Genomic DNA, 22,286 nt, shown 5'->3' with positions numbered 1-22,286 from the left:
TTTATCCCTACAAGGATAATGCAAATTAATTATAGTGATTTTGTTATGAATGGCACCTGCTTTTCAGTACTATGAAATGGCAGAACCTGTATTAGCAAGCACTATATACAAAAAACACAAGTTATCCCCAGACTGCCCGAACACGCACCAGACAAAGAACACTAGAGAAGAGGATGTGCCATGAGGTCCAGAGCTGCAGACTCTGGAGCTTGGGAATACGGTTTGAGTTGGTGCAAACACCTTTCACCATCTTCTTGCCTAAAACTAACGTATGTGCTTGGTTGCTGACCCTTAAGAGGTTATCAAGAGCATGTGCTATTGCCTTGTGTTAAGCTCTAATCAAGTCACTTGGTTAATGCACCCACTGCAGAGGCCTTGACAGAACGAGAATGTCTCAGATTACAATCCTAACATATCTTTTTCATCTCTTCATCTCTGTAAGGTCGATGCAAATGAATTATAGCAATTTTGTAAAGAATGGCATCTCTTTTGTTGTCCTATGAAATGGCAGAACCTTTATTACCAAGTGCAATATAAAATAAACGAGTTAGTCCCACACTGCCCCAACATGCACCAGACAACGAACCCTAGGGAAGAGGATATTGTGTAAGGGCCAGAGCTGCCAACTTTGGTGCTGGGGAATACGGGTAGAGTCTCAGCGCTGGGTCAACATCCTATGATTCTGGGCAAATCACTTAGGGACTGATTACGAGGCTGGCGGTCTGAGGTCCACCAGCCTTGTGGAGGCGGTCGTACAGCCCCAGCCTTGTGGAGGCCATCTTACAGCCGTGGCGGTCCAACCGCCACATTATGAAGTTGGCGGGAAGACCCGCCAATCTACTGCCGTCTCCGCCAGGATCTCAGGACAGGGGCTGACGGTGGTGCAGGTTATAATCAGCCAGGGCAGTTCTGAACTCAGCGCTGCCCTGCTGATTACAACCTTGCTCTCCACCAGCCTTTTCATGGCAGAGAACAGGTGCAGGGGGCCACAGGGGACTCACTGCAAAGCCCATGCTAATGTGCATTTCAAGGGGGCTATTGCCCCCCTCGTGCGGCAGCATTGCCACCAGCTCTATTATGACAATGCTTCTGCACCTTTCCCACTGGGCTGACCGAGTCAGCCAGTGGGAAAGTCATAATGGGGCCGGCGGGGAGGTGTAGGAGGCTGGACTGGCTTGTAGTGAGTACCAAGGGGTACTTGCACCTTGCACCAGGCCCAGTTATCCCTTATTAGTGTATAGGGTGTCTAGCAGCTTAGGCTGATAGATAATGGTAGCTTAGCAGAGCAGCTTAGGCTGAACTAGGAGACGTGTGAAGCTACTACAGTACCACTTAGTGTCATATGCACAATATCATAAGAAAACACAATACACAGTTATACTAAAAATAAAGGTACTTTATTTTTATGACAATATGCCAAAGTATCTTAGAGTGTACCCTCAGTGAGAGGATAGGAAATATACACAAGATATATATACACAATAGCAAAAATATGCAGTATAGTCTTAGAAAACAGTGCAAACAATGTATAGTTACAATAGGATGCAATGGGGAAACATAGGAATAGGGGCAACACAAACCATATACTCCAAAAGTGGAATGCGAACCACGAATGGACAAAAAACCTATGTGACCTTGTAGAGGGTCGCTGGGACTATTAGAAAATAGTGAGAGTTAGAAAAATAACCCTCCCCAAGACCCTGAAAAGTGAGTGCAAAGTGCACTAAAGTTCCCCTAAGGACAAAAGAGTCGTGTTAGAGGAATAATGCAGGAAAGACACAAACCAGCAATGCAACAACTGTGGATTTCCAATCTAGGGTACCTGTGGAACAAGGGGACCAAGTCCAAAAGTCACAAGCAAGTCGGAGATGGGCAGATGCCCAGGAAATGCCAGCTGCGGGTGCAAAGAAGCTTCGACTGGACAGAAGAAGCTGAGGTTTCTGCAGGAACGAAAAGGGCTAGAGACTTCCCCTTTGGTGGACGGATTCCTCTCGCCTTGGAGAGTCGTGCAGAAGTGTTTTCCCGCCGGAAGGACGCCAAAAAGCCTTGCTACACGCAAATCGTGCGTTTGGCGTTTTTGGACGCTGCTGGGGCCCAGGAGGGACCAGGAGGTCGCAAATTGGACCTGCAGAGAGAAGGGACGTCGAGCAAGACAAAGAGCCCTCACTGAAGCAGGTAGCACCCGGAGAAGTGCCAGAAACAGGCACTACAAGGATGCGTGAAACGGTGCTCGCCGAAGTTGCACAAAGGAGTCCCATGTCGCCGGAGACCAACTTAGAAAGTCGTGCAATGCAGGTTAGAGTGCCGTGGACCCAGGCTTGGCTGTGCACGAAGGATTTCCGCCGGAAGTGCACAGGGGCCGGAGTAGCTGCAAAGTCGCGGTTCCCAGCAATGCAGCCCAGCGAGGTGAGGCAAGGACTTACCTCCACCAAACTTGGGCTGAAGAGTCACTGGACTGTGGGGGTCACTTGGACAGCGTCGCTGGATTCGAGGGACCTCGCTCGTCGTGCTGAGAGGAGACCCAAGGGACCGGTAATGCAGCTTTTTGGTGCCTGCGGTTGCAGGGGGAAGATTCCGTCGACCCACGGGAGATTTCTTCGGAGCTTCTGGTGCAGAGAGGAGGCAGGCTACCCCCACAGCATGCACAAGCAGGAAAACAGTCGAGAAGGCGGCAGGATCAGCGTTACAGAGTTGCAGTAGTCGTCTTTGCTACTATGTTGCAGGTTTGCAGGCTTCCAGCGCGGTCAGCGGTCGTTTCCTTATCAGAAGGTGAAGAGAGAGATGCAGAGGAACTCGGCTGAGCTCATGCATTCGTTATCTAAAGTTTCCCCAGAGACAGAGACCCTAAATAGCCAGAAAAGAGGGTTTGGCTACCTAGGAGAGAGGAAAGGCTACTAACACCTGAAGGAGCCTATCAGCAGGAGTCTCTGACGTCACCTGGTGGCACTGGCCACTCAGAGCAGTCCAGTGTGCCAGCAGCACCTCTGTTTCCAAGATGGCAGAGGTCTGGAGCACACTGGAGGAGCTCTGGACACCTCCCAGGGGAGGTGCAGGTCAGGGGAGTGGTCACTCCCCTTTCCTTTGTCCAGTTTCGCGCCAGAGCAGGGGCTAAGGGGTCCCTGAACCGGTGTAGACTGGCTTATGCAGAATTGGGCACATCTGTGCCCAACAAAGCATTTCCAGAGGCTGGGGGAGGCTACTGCTCCCCTGCCTTCACACCATTTTCCAAGGGGAGAGGGTGTCACACCCTCTCTCAGAGGAAGTTCTTTGTTCTGCCATCCTGGGCCAGGCCTGGCTGGACCCCAGGAGGGCAGCTGCCTGTCTGAGGGGTTGGCAGCAGCAGCAGCTGCAGTGAAACCCCAGGAAGGGCAGTCTGGCAGTACCAGGGTCTGTGCTACAGACCACTGGGATCATGGAATTGTACCAACAATGCCAGGATGGCATAGAGGGGGCAATTCCATGATCATAGACATGTTACATGGCCATATTCGGAGTTACCATGGTGAAGCTACATATAGGTAGTGACCTATATGTAGTGCACGCGTGTAATGGTGTCCCCGCACTCACAAAGTTCAGTGAATTGGCTCTGAACAATGTGGGGGCACCTTGGCTAGTGCCAGGGTGCCCTCACACTAAGTAACTTTGCACCTAACCTTTACCAGGTAAAGGTTAGACATATAGGTGACTTATAAGTTACTTAAGTGCAGTGTAAAATGGCTGTGAAATAACGTGGACGTTATTTCACTCAGGCTGCAGTGGCAGGCCTGTGTAAGAATTGTCAGAGCTCCCTATGGGTGGCAAAAGAAATGCTGCAGCCCATAGGGATCTCCTGGAACCCCAATACCCTGGGTACCTCAGTACCATATACTAGGGAATTATAAGGGTGTTCCAGTAAGCCAATGTAAATTGGTAAAAATGGTCACTAGCCTGTTAGTGACAATTTGAAAGTAATGAGAGAGCATAACCACTGAGGTTCTGGTTAGCAGAGCCTCAGTGAGACAGTTAGGCACCACACAGGGAACATATACATGCACACCTATGAGCACTGGGGCCCTGTGTGACAGGGTCCCAGTGACACATACATATAGGCCACAAACCTATGAGCACTGGGGTCCTGACAAGCAGGATCCCAGTGACACATAACAAACATACTGAAAACATAGTGTTTTCACTATGAGCACTGAGGCCTGGCTATCAGGATCCCAGTGAGACAGTGAAAACAGTGACAAACACCCTGACATACACTCACAAACAGGCCAAAAGTGGGGGTAACAAGGCTAGAAAGAGGCTACCTTCTCACAGGAGGTCACCAGCACAGTGGAGACATCCCTCTCGGGAGTTTGGCGGACGAATGTTTCCGTCCACCAAACTCCTAATCAGCCCCTAAATGTTGCTCAGGGTTCAGACCTGTCTTTCGACTCTCAGATTTTACACTGGTGAGGTGTTTCTTTAAGTTCCTTTGACAGTTTTTGGTGTGGGAACTACAAGGGGGTTCAACTTCCAGTGTTAAGAATTGTTTGGGATTGAATGACAATAAATTCCTCCTTTATGTTTGGGATTTTGTGTATTCTTTCTGGGGCTGCTGAAAGGCTTTTGCTTTGGCACACCTCAAGAAGTGATGTTTGTCTATCATTGTTGAAAAAGACCTTGACAACTCATTGATCAGTTGACCAGGCTCTGTGCATCCGAAGATGACTGAGTAGTCTGATTCAGGCGTGGGACGTCCTGTCACACGTCGATCAGACATGATGATGCTGTTGGTGATGTGCTGGCAGCCCTGGACTTTTGCAGCCAACGTTTTCTTTGAGCCTCAGCAGTACATCTCGCCTCTGAGGTTTGGCAGCCTTTCTGAATCAGGCTGCACCACGCCAGGTGGCTCAATGCGAGGGTTTCCCAGGTGGTGGTGTTGATCTCGATGGACTTCAGGGAGGCCTTCAGCATGTTCTTGAACTACTTCTTTTGCCCTCCATGGGAGCCCTTTCCCTGAATGAGTTCTCCGTAGAACAGTTACTCAGTTGACTTTCTGACAACAATCCCAGCCCATCTGATCTGGGCTTTCACCAGCAGTGTATGAACTGACAGAAGACTGGCTCTTGAAAGGACCTTAGCATCCAGCATCTTGTCCTGCAATTTGATTCTCTTAAGCTTCCACGGACAGGGCATGTGGGAGCGATTGAGCCATTGTGCATGACTCCGGTAGGCGGTCCACATTTTGCAGGCGTACAATAGAGTTGGAAGCACCACTGCTCAGAAGACCTTCCGCTTTATAGATAAGATGATCCCTCGATGTTCCCAACCTGAAGAAGTAATGGGACCACGACAGAAAAAGAGGAGGTAATGCTTGGATTATTTATCTATTTTCTTCTGTTCCCCTATTTTTTCTTACTCTTCTTATCATTAATGACCCTCTCATCCCCTCTGTTCTTCTTCATCCCTTTTCCTGGGCTTAATATAGAAACAGGAAGGAAAAGGGAAATATGAATGTTTTATAGAACATTCTGTGACCTTTCATGGAAAGGGAATTTAGCTTTGCAGTAGTGACTGCTGGGGAGTGAATGGGCACAGTACCTCAAGAAGTAATTAATGAGACGAGTAATGAAGTAAGGCCTATATTTGTACTTTTTTAGCACCGCATTTGCGTCATTTTTTGACGCAAAAGCATCGCAAACGTACAAAATACAATTGTATTTTGTAAATTTGCACCGCTTTTGTGTCAAAAAGCGGCACAAATGCGGCACTAAAAAGTGTAAATATGGGCCTGAATGTGTAGTGAAGATTACCAGTAAATAATCTGAGCATGTGTATCCATCTCATACTTGCAGGTTCTTCTTCATACCTGCTTTCTCTCTGTGTCACTGTTTTTCTACCTTTTGTTCCTCTTTCTTTCTCTTCTGTCTTTATCTCGCTGGGTCAAAGTTTAATGATAAAAAATAAGTCTGACTCCTCTAAAATTGCTGTCCATGCCCAACACCTGCAACCACTGGCAAAAATTAAGCACTGACCTTTTACTCCTGCATTACTCAACCCTTCTGGAGCCTCTCCACCTTCCCCTTTTCCCAGACAGTGTAACATGCTATTTAATATCATTGCTGATTTTGGGGGGTAAAAGTCACAAAAGGAGAAGCCCTGGGTACATCATGAAGCCCCTCCCATTCCTTAAGAAAGATAACAATTTTCATATTATTCACAGCAAATCTGTGTACATGATTACGCCATGCTAGGTCATATCAAATTGTTATAAACAAAGACATTTAACCAGAACCAGCTCCAAGGAGTTAAAACCAGTGCTTAATATGTAAATAAAAATGTGCCGGTGCCCAAAGCTCTCCCCTTAAACATGCAGCTGCTGCAATCAAATGTGTGAGCACAGGATACTGAAGCAGCGTAATCAGTGGCCTCTTTAATCCGTTTACATCCGCTCCCTGCCCCTTCAGCTCACTCTTGCAGCTTTCTGCTTTCTCCCTTTGTGAAGCTTTTCTGTCTTTCTCTTCCTCCAGCTTTCCCATATGTGTCTTTTGCTCGCAGTAATTGCCTAATGGAGAAAAATAAGTGCCACCCCCAAAAATAAGTGCTGGTGCCCTCCACCGGCAACCACTGGCTCAAATTAAGCACCAGTTGAAACTATACAAAGAGATAAGGGTACACTCAGAAACGTTTTAAGGCTTGGGCAAAGTGGGCTCTGGCCTAGAGCCGCAGCGTTTCAGTAAGCCCCTTGATGGAGTCAGCTCTGCTCTGCAGAGACATTTATCCTAATGATCCTAAATAGTTCTTAGACATGTTGTTTTAAATACTGTTTCCTCTAAACTATTTTTAATGTGGGTGGTGTGTGAGAGTCTATTATAGACATTTTGCAGAGAAATGGTGTGTTTAAGTTTAATGCAACATCTATGAAAAAGTTTATTTTAGATCAAAACAGGGCCTCACATAATGAGAAACGGGCGGGTATCGCAGAGATAATTTGCAGTGACATTAGTGAGCTGCTGCTGTCTTACAATATTGAAAACACTGGTCAATATCCCTGAATATTAAATGTAAAGACATTTAGAATTTGGACCTGTGTGTCAGTCACTGTCAGTGACCTGGACGAAGAGGGCAGGAAAGGGCTGATACTGGATCATAAATTCAAAGCTGATCCCAAGAGGGCCCCCAACATCCTTAAAATGTCCCTGGGCACACTGAGTAGTAGGTCTCAAATCAGGGCTACTTACAATAAACACGAATGTGACCTTTTCACTACAGTAGTGCTTAGGTGAATGTCTGTTAATGAGTGTCTTTCATTGCACCACTTTTTAAGTGGCATGACATAAATATACACACGTGCACACACGCATACACACACACACACACATCCCGGTTCTTGGGGCATAAGTGGAGGCCAAGATGGTTGGACACATTAGCCATGGTGGTCATAATTGAATTGTGCCTTTCCTGCTGATGTTGTTTTCAGCTGCACTTGGAAGCAGCAGGGCACATGTTGCAGGGCAGCCAGGACTCGTGTTTTCCAATCAATTTCCTCTCCGGTTCCATTAAAGACCCTGGCGCTGCGCTCAGTCGCTGCCCCGGTGCTGTTGATTGCTCTGACTGTGTTCTGCTGGTGCTGATTTGATTCAGTTGTTTTCGGAATCGATTCCAGAAAACGAAAAATGCATCCTTTAAATGGGCAGAACCAGGTGAGGGAGGGTCGCTGAACTCACAAACTCAGAGCCGGTTTTAAGGGAATATTCACTGTACCCTGGTCCTCTCCGCCCACCAAAGGGCCACATATTTTACCGATTTTTGCCACGTGGCACTATGTCACCAGGGCTCCAAGTTTGCATTTATGACCTTTTCTGCTGCAAATCATTGTCACATAACTTTTAGTTAAAGTGCTTCGAAGCCCACAATTGACAGCTTCCTAACCATCATTATGCCGAGGCCAACATTATGCCCAAGATGGACCTTGTAAAGAGAATGATGCCCGCAGTCTGCCAAGAGTAAGCCAAGGGTATGACAATGAAAAAATCACACTATCGGTGCTTAATTTGAGCCGGTGGATGCTGGCGGGGGCCACTGCACTCATTTTTGGGGACCAGCACTTTTGTTTTCTCATTAGACTTTCACACAGAGCAAAAGGAAAACACATAACATGGAATGAAAGAGGAAGAGAGAGATGTAAAACAGTGGCAACAACAGGAAGCAGAGATGAAACGGAACTATGTGGGGGCCTAACTCGCGTAATTCCGTGTAGCGTAATCATGCGGAATATGTGAACATTCATTGTGATTACAGGAATCAAGTGATAAGAGTAATTCTTTATTTGGCGCTATTTTCTTGGCTCAAAAATGCCCCCCTTGCATCTAAAATGGATGCACGGATTGATTTTCCTCAAAGAAATAGCTCTAAAAGCAACAAAACATGAGTGGCAGCGTGAGCAGACACTCGCTCGCTAAATGCGCTCTTGTGGTAGAGTTTTCCCTCAACTTACTCCCAACATTTAGAACTAGTTTCTTAGTGCAATATCCACCCTCGCGTCCAAAATGAACATGAGGCTACATTGTGCATTAAGAAAATAGCACTAAATGCAAATCCACATGAACAGAACATGAGCAGCTGCTCAAACTTGTTAAGTAGGTTGTTTCTGCACTAATTTCACCCCCAAATTTCTCTTAATTAGCTGGATCAATCCCATAATTATCAATATTAACTTTTCAAAAAGTAATGCAGAATTACCAAAATTACTCTGATTAAGTTGGCGTACTTAAAATTACTCTCAGGCCTAGAAAGAAACAGCAAGATCGAGATAGTGGGGAAAGGGGTGTCTGATGGGATCAAGACTATGCAGCTTTTGTATTCAGCGCCCTCAGTAGTCATAGTGTGGCCTCGGGATTAGGCACTGCACACTATAAAAGCACTTTGTATAGCGACAAAAACTACACCATACCACACTTAATCACATTTTCCAAAGCACACCACACCATGTCACAAAATAGTGCATCATAAAACAGCTGATTAATCAAATCACAATTTAGCAGACCTTCGACTACACACAGAGCTCCACACCATTCTGCACCACTTAACACCACGCTATATTATAGAACAATAAATAATAAAATTTATCATGATAAGAGACCATGCCACACCACATCATCCAACACCACCCCATATAACACATCACACTGTACAGCACCACATTGCACTGCAAAATATCACACCACCTACATATCAAATTATATCACACCATATAACATACCCCACCTGTAAAGAAATGTCTCCCTGTTGCAGTTACCCCCCACTTTTGCCTGATACTGATGCTGACTTGACTGAGAAGTGTGCTGGGACCCTGCTAACCAGGCCCCAGCACCAGTGTTCTTTCACCTAAAATGTACAATTGTCTCCACAATTGGCCCAACCCTGGCACCTAGGTAAGTCCCTTGTAACTGGTACCCCTGGTACCAAGGGCCCTGATGCCAGGGAAGGTCTCTAAGGGCTGCAGCATGTCTTATGCCACCCTAGGGACCCCTCACTCAGCACAGACACACTGCTTGCCAGCTTGTGTGTGCTGGTGGGGAGAAAATGACTAAGTCGACATGGCACTCCCCTCAGGGTGCCATGCCAACCTCACACTGCCTGTGGCATAGGTAAGTCACCCCTCTAGCAGGCCTTACAGCCCTAAGGCAGTGTGCACTATACCACAGGTGAGGGCATAGGTGCATGAGCACTATGCCCCTACAGTGTCTAAGCAAAACCTTAGACATTGTAAGTGCAGGGTATCCATAAGAGTATATGGTCTGGGAGTCTGTTAAAAACGAACTCCACAGCTCCATAATGGCTACACTGAATACTGGGAAGTTTAGTATCAAACTTCTCAGAATAATAAACCCACACTGATGCCAGTGTTGGATTTATTAAAAAATGCACACAGAGGGCATCTTAGAGATACCCCCTGTATTTTACCCAATTGTTCAGTGCAGGACTGACTGGTCTGTGCCAGCCTGCTGCTGAGAGACGGGTTTCTGACCTCATGCGGTGAGAGCCTTTGTGCTCTCTGGGTACAGGAACAAAGCCTGCTCTGGGTGGAGGTGCTTCACACCTCCCCCCTGCAGGAACTGTAACACCTAGCAGTGAGCTTCAAAGTCTCAAGCTTCGTGTTACAATGCCCCAGGGCACTCCAGCTAGTGGAGATGCCCGCCCCCTGGACACAGCCCCCACTTTTGGCGGCAAGTCCAGGAGAGATAATAAGAAAAACAAGGAGGAGTCACTGGCCAGTCAGGACAGCCCCTAAGGTGTCCTGAGCTGAGGTGACTCTGACTTTTAGAAATCCTCCATCTTGTAGAAGGAGGATTCCCCCAATAGGGATAGGAATGTGACCCCCTCCCCTTGGGAGGAGGCACAAAGAGGGTGTACCCACCCTCAGGGCTAGTAGCCATTGGCTACTAACCCCCCAGACCTAAACACGCCCTTAAATTTAGTATTTAAGGGCTTCCCTGAACCTAAAACTTTAGAGTCCTGAAACTACAAGAAGAAGAAGACTGCTGAGCTGAAAAACCCCTGCAGAGGAAGAACAGAAGACACCAACTGCTTTGGCCCCAGACTTACCGGCCTGTCTCCTGCCTTCCAAAGAAACCTGCTCCAGCGACGCTTTCCAAGGGACCAGCGACCTCTGAGTCCTCTGAGGACTGCCCTGCTTCAAGAAAGACAAGAAACTCCCGAGGACAGCGGCATTGCTCCAAAAGAACTGCAACTTGGTTTCAAGGAGCAGATTTAAAGACCCCTGCAAATCCCCGCAAGAAGCGTGAGACTTGCAACACTGCACCCGGTGACCCCGACTCGACTGGTGGAGAACCAACACCTCAGGGAGGACCCTCCGGCGACTCCGAGACCGTGAGTAACCAAAGTTGTCCCCCCTGAGCCCCCACAGCGATGCCTGCAGAGGGAATCCCGAGGCTCCCCCTGACCGCGACTGCCTGAACTCCATTTCCCGACGGCTGGAAAAGACCCTGCACCCGCAGCCCCCAGCACCTAAAGGAACGGAACTCCTGTGCAGGAGTGACCCCCAGGAGGCCCTCTCCCTTGTCCAGGTGGTGGCTACCCCGAGGAGCCCCCCCTTGCCTGCCTGCAACGCTGAAGAGATCCCTTGATCTCGCATTGAAAACCATTGTACACCCGACGCGTGTTTGCACACTGCACCCGGCCGCCCCCGCGCTGCTGAGGGTGTACTTTTTGTGCTGACTTGTGTCCCCCCCGGTGCCCTACAAAACCCCCCTGGTCTGCCCTCCGAAGACGCGGGTACTTACCTGCTGGCAGACTGGAACCGGGGCACCCCCTTCTCTCCATTGAAGCCTATGTGTTTTGGGCACCTCTGTGACCTCTGCACCTGACCGGCCCTGAGCTGCTGGTGTGGTGACTTTGGGGTTGCTCTGAACCCCCAACGGTGGGCTACCTTGGACCAAAAACTGAAACCTGTAAGTGACTTACTTACCTGTGAAACCTAACAATACTTTACCTCCCCCAGGAACTGTGAAAATTGCACTGTGTCCACTTTTAAAACAGCTTATTGTGTTTTATGTAAAAAGTATACATGCTAATGTAATGATTCAAAGTTCCTAAAGTACTTACCTGCAATACCTTTCAAATGAGATATCACATGTAGAATTTGAACCTGTGGTTCTTAAAATAAACTAAGAAAATATATTTTTCTATAACAAAACCTATTGGCTGGATTTGTCTCTGAGTGTGTGTTCCTCATTTATTGCCTGTGTGTATGTACAACAAATGTTTAACACTACTCCTTGGATAAGCCTACTGCTCGACCACACTACCACAAAATAGAGCATTAGTATTATCTCTTTTTGCCACTATCTTACCTCTAAGGGGAACCCTTGGACTCTGTGCATGCTATTCCTTACTTTGAAATAGCACATACAGAGCCAACTTCCTACATCCTCATTGCACTGTACCGCACCCCGCTAAAACATATGCCACCATATCACACCACACTATGAAATACACCTTACTACCTCTATACGTTCTACATCACACCACCTTCAAATTATCCTCTGTTACAGCCACCATATCATACCTTGCTAGAGCAAACTATAATATACCACAGCATACCACACAACATGGCACAACACACAGTATAATGCCACAACCCATCATTCCCATCCACAGTACCCTCCATCACATCTCAATGTGCCACACTATCAAATGCCACATGAAAGTGTACCACACCATAAAGCATCACAGTTACACTCTCAATACACCTCTCCTTACTACACCAGAAAAACAACATACTTCAATACAACACATGACATCACAACATATCATATCCAGCTAAATATACTGCACTATATCAAACCACATTGCATGGTGCAACATATTGTTCCGCACCACATCACACCCGATCACCCCTCTCACACCACATGATACTGTACCACAAAATTCAACACCACACCTCACCACACAATTCAATACATCATAGCATATCATTCTACATCATACCACACTGTAACACTCCATACAACACCACACTTCATCATACCATCTCTCACTACACAGCACATCACACTACATTAAACCCTACCTTACAACAAAGTGTCACACCATACACCACAATGCTTTATTAGGCTGTACACCCCTCTGAAGACACCCATTATCCCCTACAAAGCACACATTGCAAGGCAGCGAGTAGCTAGACAAGGGTTGTGAGAGGCAGAAAGCACAGTACCAACAAAATAATACACCAATGGCACCCCAATATTCCTATCAAAATTAGTATAATCAACTATTGGTGGACTTAATTTACTATTTTGTTACTGGGTCCTATTGGATGAACCTGAATGGTTTCCTTTCTGCTGAACCTGTGCATTTTGCAGCAATATTTTTGGTTGCCATTCCTTACTAGGTTCAGGGTCAAGGTGGATGGATATTTCTTGCTCCTCATACGTTCTCATCAAATCTTTCACGTGCACCATACCCCACTTGTCCGGTTGGAGTTTGCTGGGCACCACTGCCTTGCTGCCAATAGTACAATGATCTAAGCATCACATAATACCAGTAAGAATAATGAGAGTACTAATCTGCTAATGAGAAACGGTACCCATGGTAATCTAGGGAACAATCTTAGTTTTAATGTGCATTGTAAGTACTATAGAGGTGGTATTTCTATCGCGCAAACCAAGTCAAAAGGCAGCAGGGTGCTGTGCAGTGTCAAAGACAGATATAAAGTCAAGGAGTGACAGGACAGGTAGCTGGTTTGTTGCCTATTAATGTAATGGAATGTGGTGTTCTTTAAAGAGGTGCGTCTTCTATTCTTTCCTAAATTGGAGCAACGTTGGGTCGGCCCTGATGGATACAGGAATGTTGTTCCAGATACTAGGGTCCATATTTATACTTTTTTAGCGCCGCATTTGTGCCACTTTTTGACGCAAAAGTGGCGCAAACTTACAAAATACAATTTTATTTTGTAAGTTTGCGCCGCTTTTGCATCAAAAAATGACGCAAATGCTGCGCTAAAAAGGATAAATATGGGCCTAGATCTGTAAATCAGAAAGGCCTGTTGTCTTTTTTTGCACTTCTTAGTCGGCAGTTCGATGGTGTCCTGTTTAAGGGTGTTCCGAGAACCACCAGCGATGGTGAGCTTGTCTACAAGATAAGCCGGGGTGCTGCTCATGATAGCTTTGTAAATGATGCAGCTGGTTTTGGAGATGCGTGGGTCAGCATCAAGATGTTGATTTTCATTGTGGAGCAGGATAGTGTTTGCCAAACATGGGGCCTTTTCCAATGATGGTCGCTAACCCTGAACAGTACGTAGGGGCTCATTATAAATAATGACGTGCCCTCTTTTAACGCCTGCTCTGTGCAGGCGTTAAACATGCCGAAAAAAAATGACGCAAAAAAATCTTTTAGATTTCTTTGTGCCATTTTTTCTGATCCCCTAACGGGGGAATGCCCCCTTGCATACATTACGCCTGTTGCATTGTGCCACTTTGTAAATATGGCGCAACGATTTGGGCCTCATTGAGCTACATTGATGTAAAAAAATGACGCTAATGTGGCACAAGGAGGCGTTAGGCCCTCTTATATCTGGACCACAATTTGTTGAGCAGCTCGTGTCTATGTACATTTATGTCTCTGTGTTTATGACTGCTGTGTGTGTACTCTCCGTAGGAGTCTATGCCTGTCTGTTGTGTCAGTCTGTGTCTTTGTGTTCCTGTCAATGTGTTTGTGGTGCTCTGTGTTTGCCTGTCTGTGCCTCTGTCTATCGGGGCGTAACGCCGCCACTTTGGGTCAAGGGTGTGGTGGGGGAGTTTGAACCCCTCTTTCAGGATGAGGTCTATGAATTCCCTTGAGATACTGGGGTCTCAGGGGCCCCTCGATCTGCCAAGGTGTCCTTTCGTGTTTGAGACTTTCTGTGTGTGTGTTTGTGTCTGCGTTTCTGTGTGTGTGTTTGTGTGTGCGCGCGCGCGTGTGTGTGTGTGTGCGTGCGTGCATCTGCGCCATGTTATGTGCGGACAGAAGACTCTTCAGTGATCACGGACTTCCTAAGCTGGCAGTAAACACTTTAAAGCGATTTTCCGCCACGATGTTGGCAGGATGTGATGTTTGAAAATATGAGGGTTTCTGTACACAGCTGCCCCAGGGAACGCTAATTAGCTTGCAGGCAGTTAATTATTAATCTCACTTTTGTTAATTCTGAAGACAATGCTGCGCTTGGCAGGCTTTTAAGATTCATGAGGTTCTTTTCACAAGCCGGGATGGTTGGCGAACAAGGGACGTCGCTTCCAGCTCAGCGGGTCCTTACTGCGTCGGCTGGGTGGCTGGGGCTTTCATTTGGGCCATTCTTTAGAGCATCTCTGCTCATCCACCCAGGCTGCCAATCACCGGAGGAGACAACCTAGGACTGTGGAAGAGTTCTAATGGAGCACGAAAAAATGGTCCTCTGTCTCACAGGCCTTAACCTGCAATCCCTCTCTTGGACGTCAAACATTGCAACAGCATCACTGTCTAAAGTGTACAAATTGAATGTGAAGACAAAGGGCCCAATTACTAGTGTCGCGGTCTCAAGTGCGCCAGACTCGCAGTGGCAGTCGGAACGCTGCGGCCGTGGAGGTCCGACAGCCACATTACGACCCTGTCGGTCGGACCGCCAAAAGACCACTGTCTCCTCCAGGATCTTTGATCCCGACAGGATGACGGTGGTCGTGGTTGTCATCAGCCACAGCAGCGCTGATGTCAGAGCCGCCCTGCTGTTTACAACCATGTTCTCGGCCAGCCTTTTCATGGTGGTTCAACCAGTCTGCTAAGCAGACAGTGAAAATCTAATTTTCACTGTCTGCTTAGCAGACAATTTGCATTTCGAGGGTGCTGGGGGGGGGGCCCCCTGTGTGACGGCATGTGCCGAGTCAAATGCTGTTGCACGTTTTCCACTGAGCTGACCGTCAGAAACCTTGATTTCCACCGGTCAGCCCAGTGGAAAACTCATAATGGGGCCAGTGGCGATCCCACCAGCACCGAGGCGGTCTACTCATTGGTAGTTTGGCAGTCAGGTCTTTCCGACCGCCAATCTCATAATCAGCCCCGAGATGTTATGGCTTGTCTCACGTCCGACGTCAATCTCCCCTTGTATAATGACTACCAGACTGATTATTTCAATATGTCTGAACCTATGCAATATATTATAAATATGGACAGCACACCTGCAGCTTCGGTGTAAAGATTCCCAGAGCCCCAGGAAAAATCTAATTTTCACATTACAGCACTCTCCATAATGCTACAACAAGAAATGTCATTTGGGGCAATCTGACACTTTCCTAAGGACTCTTGCAATGCTGCTGTAAGGTGACTGCTGTCACCTTTATAATAACACCAGTCCTGAATGCAGCAGTCTGTTATATGTATGAGGGAATTCTCATAAAAAAGAATAAAATCTCAAATCCAGCAGAACACCATCAGAGTTTAGGAGAGCCTTAGCCATCTCACAGTTCAGAACTTTTGTGCTGCGTGTTTGGGGTTTCGTGGACTTCCTGGGGGTGTGCTGCAGCACCTGATTTGGGGGGGTTCTCGGGCAATCAGTGGATACTGGGCTCCAGTGGTGCCAACTGTAGTCTTTTACGTCTGAAGTCCAAGGGCCAAATTAATGCTGGATCCCAAACTGAGCACCAAGTAATCCCCTTTAGCACTTGACCTTTGGAGTAGAAAAGTGGTTCTCTGTAAAGCAAACTCATGGAGGTGATGTGGGTTACATCAGAACTCAGTAAAAGGTAATTATTAGTAAGTCAATGTGCGGCCAGTGTTTTCAATTTAAAAGGAAAAGTGCTGCAATCTACAGGCCCAGCTCAATAGCACACATGAAAAATACAAAGGTACATAAGGAAAACATAGGCAATGTAAAACAAAGTTTTTACAATCTCCAGATCCTGTCTGCTGTGTTTGACAAAGAGTCTTCACCATGTACCACCCTTCCCTAATGTATTTGTCACAGAGTTTTATTAATGCACAAACCACCATGTACCACCCTTCCCTAATGCATTTGTCACAGAGTTTTATTAATGCACAAACTGCTGCATGTTGCGTTTGGCATAGTCTGAAGGTACGTATTCTTTATACTTGTGAGCAGACAAAACCTTTCAGATCTAGCCCTTGGTCCCCACTCCCTGTGCACACTGGCAACACACAGAAAGGGCCAAACAGTATATTGAGGTGGTTGTAATCAGGGTAGGCGCTGTCTGACTCAAATCTTGTGTTGTCCCAGCAGTCTCCTATTTCTTCCTCAGGCTCAAATATCCCTCCCCTACCTCAACAGACAGAAAGAGACAGTTTAAGAAATCCTGTTATTGGTTGACGGAGGTGAAACCCTCCTCAAGCAACAACCACAATGCTTATCAGGGTGAACCTCAAAAGTCACAAAATTAACCTGTGCTTAACCTTCTAGTAGCTTGGCACAAAAGCAGTCAGGCTTATCTTACAGGCACTGTGTTAAGTACTTCTGCAGCACACAACCAATAACAAATTGAATACACAATAAATATCTCAAATCAATTTATAAAATGGAGTGCAATTTAATAAATAATCTAAGACCAGAATGACAAAAATCCAATCAGTAGAACCCGAGATATGCAGTTTTACAGGTTTAAGTAAAAACAGTGCCAAGAAGCAGAAAGCGTTAACTGTGGGTATCTAGTTGCGCGGCCCAAGACAGTTACAAGTTGAGGCTGACCAAGATGGATAGAGGGCAGGAGACAGGGACCAGGTTATTCCATTGATTACTCAGAAAAAAACATTTTTATTCATTCATTCATTGTTGGAAGTGCAAATCGGAATATTTGATAAACCGCTTCCTTCCTCTCCCCCATATATTTCCAGATACCTGTGGCTTTCCTCCTTGCCCCCACTCTTTGTGCATACATTTCTTCTAGTCTCTGAACCTGCCCCATTTTAGTCATCCAAGCCTCAAATGTCGGGAGGGGGGGCCCAGGCCATTTCCATTTCTGCAGGATCAATGATTTGGCCATGAGTGATCAAATAAAAATAAAAATTGCTGCTCCCGCAGGTCAAATTGTCACTTACTAGGGGAAATCTCAAGCAAAGCTCCCCGCAGGTCTGGTTGAATGTGGACTTGCAGCTTGTCACTCATAAAGCGATAAATTGTATTCCAATACTCAAATAGTTTGGGACAGGGAAAGCCCATATGGGCCCAGTCACTGGGAGAAAAATGACATCTGTGCCACTGAGCTGATGTGGCTGGGAACATTTGCTGCAGATGATGTGGGGTATAGTACAGATCCCATTTAGAAACAAAAGTCATACAATTGAAATTAGCACCGCTCAAGGCTTTATATGGCATACAATTAAACCTTGTCTATGCACTAAAGTCGAGCATCCCCTTGATATATTGTGAGATGGAATCAAACGTTGCAAGTGCAATGGTGTTGTGTGTGTATGAACACAGTATCTGATACCAATTACCCAGACTACACAGGTTTTTTGCGAAATGCGCATTATTAATATAGTCGCTGGTCCTGTTTGGTGCTACCATATGACCCCGAAGATGCTGTGAGGTCTGAAGCTACAATAAGTTTAGATCAGTTGGGAAACTATCCTGCCCTGATAGTATCTGTTGCCATGCTTTGATTCGGCCAGCTAATAAAAAGTTTTCAAGCCTATGATAGCCCCGCCTGGCCCATTCCTTAACACTGTCCTGAAATAAATGTAGATCTGCCGATCTAGCATCTCTCAAAGGTATTGAGGATGCGACAAGGCGAAATGGTAACATTCTTGAATTTGCAAGAATGTTTTGACCCCATGCAGTAGGGGATTTATAACAAGACTTTTTAGGAAGTTTCAGTATTTTAAGAAATGTGGAAACTTGTACTCCTACCTCAATAAGCATTTTCTGTAGATAGAAACAGCTTTGTGCAGCATTTCAGAGGAGGAGCTCAAGTGATGCAAACCAAGGGCCCAGGACCAGTGGATTCACCTCTTGGGGATCAGGAACTTACTCAAAAAGAGGCCAGAAGGCTCATTCAGGTGCAACTGCAGGTCCTGGCTGGTCCAGTTGCTGGTCAGCTGGCCAGTTGCAGGGAGGCCTCTGGAGCTTGTTGTGTCCTTGAAAATCAGAACAGGAGGTCAGTCAACTGACCCTTGACGTCACTCTGGTAGTCCTGGGTTCAAGCAGAACTTTCAAGCAGCAGGACAGGTTGGAAGAAACAGGGCAGTCCTCTGAAGAACAAGGCAGGCCTCGAGAAGCAGGGTAGTCCTCTGAAGAACAAGGCAGACTTTAAGCAGCAGGGCAGTCCTCTGCAGTACAAGGAAGGCCTTCTGTAGTCTCCCACAGGCCGAGGAGTGTACTGAGCTGCAGGTCTGAGGGTCCTATTTTTATACCTGCTGTCAGATTTGAAGTGGAAGAAACTTCTGGAGTTTTCTCCCCACATATGGTTCTGGAACTTCCTTCCTCCTTGCCCAGGTCCCAAGATGTCTGGGATGACAAAAGCCTGGTGTCAAGTTCTTTGTGAGTGTGCTGAGGAAGCGCCTTTGAAATGTAAGTGGGGCAGGTAATAGCTCCGGCCTTCCCATTCTGACAGGATGGCCCTCTTCTACCTACCCTCTGGTCATGATGTTCACTGTCTGGGCCCAATACACATTCTCAATGGGGGCGCAATTAATAGACCCAGGCAGCTGGAAACTCCTAGAGGGCCTGAAAGTCCTAGAGGGCCTGAAAGTTTAGGGCAGGAAAATGCCCACTTTATAAAATGTGGCATTTTAAATGTGTAATCTAAAACCCGACTTCACATTTAAAGAGGATTTTAAATTACGAATCATTTGAAACCAAACATGAGAACTCCACTTGTTCCCAGTCAAAAGTTAGCACCTATTAAATGTGATGAAGAAACCCAATGTTATCCTAGGGGAGAGGTAGGCTTCACAGTAGTGAAAAATGAACTTATGAGTTTTTCACTACCAGGAAATGTAAAACCGAATAGTACATGTCAAACCTTTTAAATCCAATGCACCCCACCCCATGGGCTGTTTAGAGCCTTCTTTAGGGATGACATATGTATTATGTATTAAAAAGGGAGGGTCAGGCCTGGAAAAAGGTTTATTTTACTAGGTTGAAATGACAGTTTAAAACTGCACAGAGGCTGCAACGGCAGGCCTGAGATCTTTTTTAAAATGATACTTAAGTGGGTGGCACAACAACTAGTAGCATTTCTTTTACAAACCTTGGGTATACATAGTACCACTTTAGTATGGACTTACAAATAAATTAAATGTGCCAATTGGGTGTAAGCCAATTTTACCATGTTTGGAGTGAGCCCAAGCACTTAAGAGTTAAGCATTGGTTAGCACTTCTAAAGAGCGCAGAGTCCTAAAAAAAATGAGTTTAGAAAATAGGAAGAGTGAAGACAAAACATTTGCTGTGACCATACAGAGAGGGAGAAGTACAACAGACAGACAACAGACTGATGATCATGGGGAAGTGGGGATTACATGACGAAGTGTACGCTAATCCACAGGGGGAAAATGTGCAAAAGCTCTAAACATGGATACACTTTATTAATGCTGCACACTTCAAAGACATGTTCCACTTAAACCACTGATCAGTGTGATTTATTCCCTCATCAGGGAAACCACAGAAGCAGGGCACAGGGCAGGGGCACAAAGGAGTCGACATATGTCTGGAATTCAAACTGCAATATTTCAGCCACTATTGCACAGGTTTACATGCGGTTGGATGTGCTGGATTTAGTTAAGCCTCACCTAAGACCCCCAGTGGTCACCTCTAGACCTAGAAGGATTATAGATTAGTCTCAAAGTCCTGTTGAGGGCATCTAGGGGCTCATTCGGGTCAGGTACGGAGGGGGCTGCCCACTGAGGTACTTGTATAGCTGATCCTCCCCCAGGACCACATTCAGGGCCTCATTTATGAGGCCCTAGCGGCACCCTGAGCCACCGGAGCATCATTTTGTTATGCTCCGGTGGCACAGTGAACCAGCCCATATTTACAAGACCACGCAAAGCCACCTTGCATGGCTTTTCATGGCCTTGTAAACATGGACCCCTTTCACGCATAACACTGCCTGAAAGGGGCGTTCCATGGGTGTTGCATGGGGTACTCCCACGAAACACCCATGGAACACAAAGGATTCTGATACATTCCCAGATTTACAAGCCTGGGAATGCGTTAGATTCTTACGCTACCTCAGGGATGGCGTAAGAGTGACGCAACGGGGAGAAATATTTATTTTTCTCCCCGTTTTTCCGACCGTTTGTGATTGTTTTTGTGCAGCAAGGTGTGCCTTCCTGCACAAAAACAATCATCGCCACAACGCAGGCACACTTGTCCAGGGTGTAAGTGTGCCTGCATTTGTGCATAGCATTAACTTGTGCACCAGCGCAGGGGGAGAGGAAAGAAATTAGCCGAATCTTGTAGATACAGGCATTTCTCCCTTTTTCCGGTGGCGCTGGGTGGAGCAGCAAGGCACTTGTTGTGCCGCCCTGCGCCACGGACTGTGTAAATGAGGCCCTCAGTATTAATGTTAAATCGATAGTTGTCCCTCCTGCTCATCTCCTTAGCTACCGAGCAGCTGGGCTGCTGCATCCTTTACTAGACATCTTGGTTTTGCAGGGTATATCACTCTCCAGTACCGCCTCACCAGACAGCGGCTTCTTTCCTCAGGCAGCACCTCTAGCAGGATAAAGGAACCTTGTCTTCCTCGAACAGTTCCTCCCCTCTGCAGGCAGCTAAGCTAATGGACTTCCAAGAGTGATTCTCCTCTACAGGGATGTAGTGCATCAAACTCTTGTCCTCAGCAGAGAGGCATTCCTTTCTGTAGACCATCCACACCTCTTCTTTAAAGGTCTTAGGGCCTGATTTAGAGTTTGCCGGAAGAGTTACTCGGTCACAACGGTACGGATATCCTGTCCACCGAAATATAAATCCCATAGGATACAATGGGATTTATATTTTGGCAGATGGGATATCCATCACGGTTGTGACCGAGTAACTCATCCGCCAAGTTCTAAACCAAGACCTTAATCTCTAGTTTTGTTCTTCAATTGGAGGGGAGCAGGTGATCAAAGATTCCAGCTGTGGAGCGTAGTAGTATTTTTAGACACACTGGTGTATGAATTCTAACACTAGTTATAAGATTTCTTGGCACACTAATTTAGTATTTAGTTTTAGGCTGAAATATCATTGATTGTGCCATGTTCAGATTTGGGGGACTTCACCACACAGAGCCTCCGGATTCAGGGTAATATTTCTAGGAGCTCTCTCTGGGTCTAGTGTGGCAGCTCCTGTGTTTTTGCATATAAAGTTGCCAAGCCTCAATCTTTGCTAAACAAATGCAGCAGGAAGGTGGAGCTAAGAGTGCCCTGAAGGGGTACAAGATGCTAAAATTCAAAGGAAATTATATGACATTCCTACTCACTATGTATGGGACCTGACTATAGTGACACTTCTGGAAGAAGAGTCAGCAAAGTTCCAGGGCTTGGTGTCAAATAACACTGGGGATTATATACCACCCACCCACTAGGTATTGCAGTCCAGGACAAGAACATCTCTGGGGAAAATGCTGCAATGTTCCAGGGCCCTGTTCTCAGGTTAAATAAATGACAGAGGAAGCTCCCCTTCAGCCTTTCATTCTGAGCTGCTGTTCACACAAATGAAACCCAAAGGACTCCTGTGTTAGTCAGTCAGGCAGACACACACAGGCTCCCCTACCGCACACATGCAATGTACATATACACCCTCCATCCACCTCCTACATAGATGGGGTGTGTGGTCGGTGACACTGGCAGACCTT

Source organism: Pleurodeles waltl, chromosome 11 (genome assembly GCF_031143425.1).
Source record: "Pleurodeles waltl isolate 20211129_DDA chromosome 11, aPleWal1.hap1.20221129, whole genome shotgun sequence".
NCBI lineage: Eukaryota > Metazoa > Chordata > Amphibia > Caudata > Salamandridae > Pleurodeles > Pleurodeles waltl.
This window is presented reverse-complemented; position numbering follows the sequence as displayed.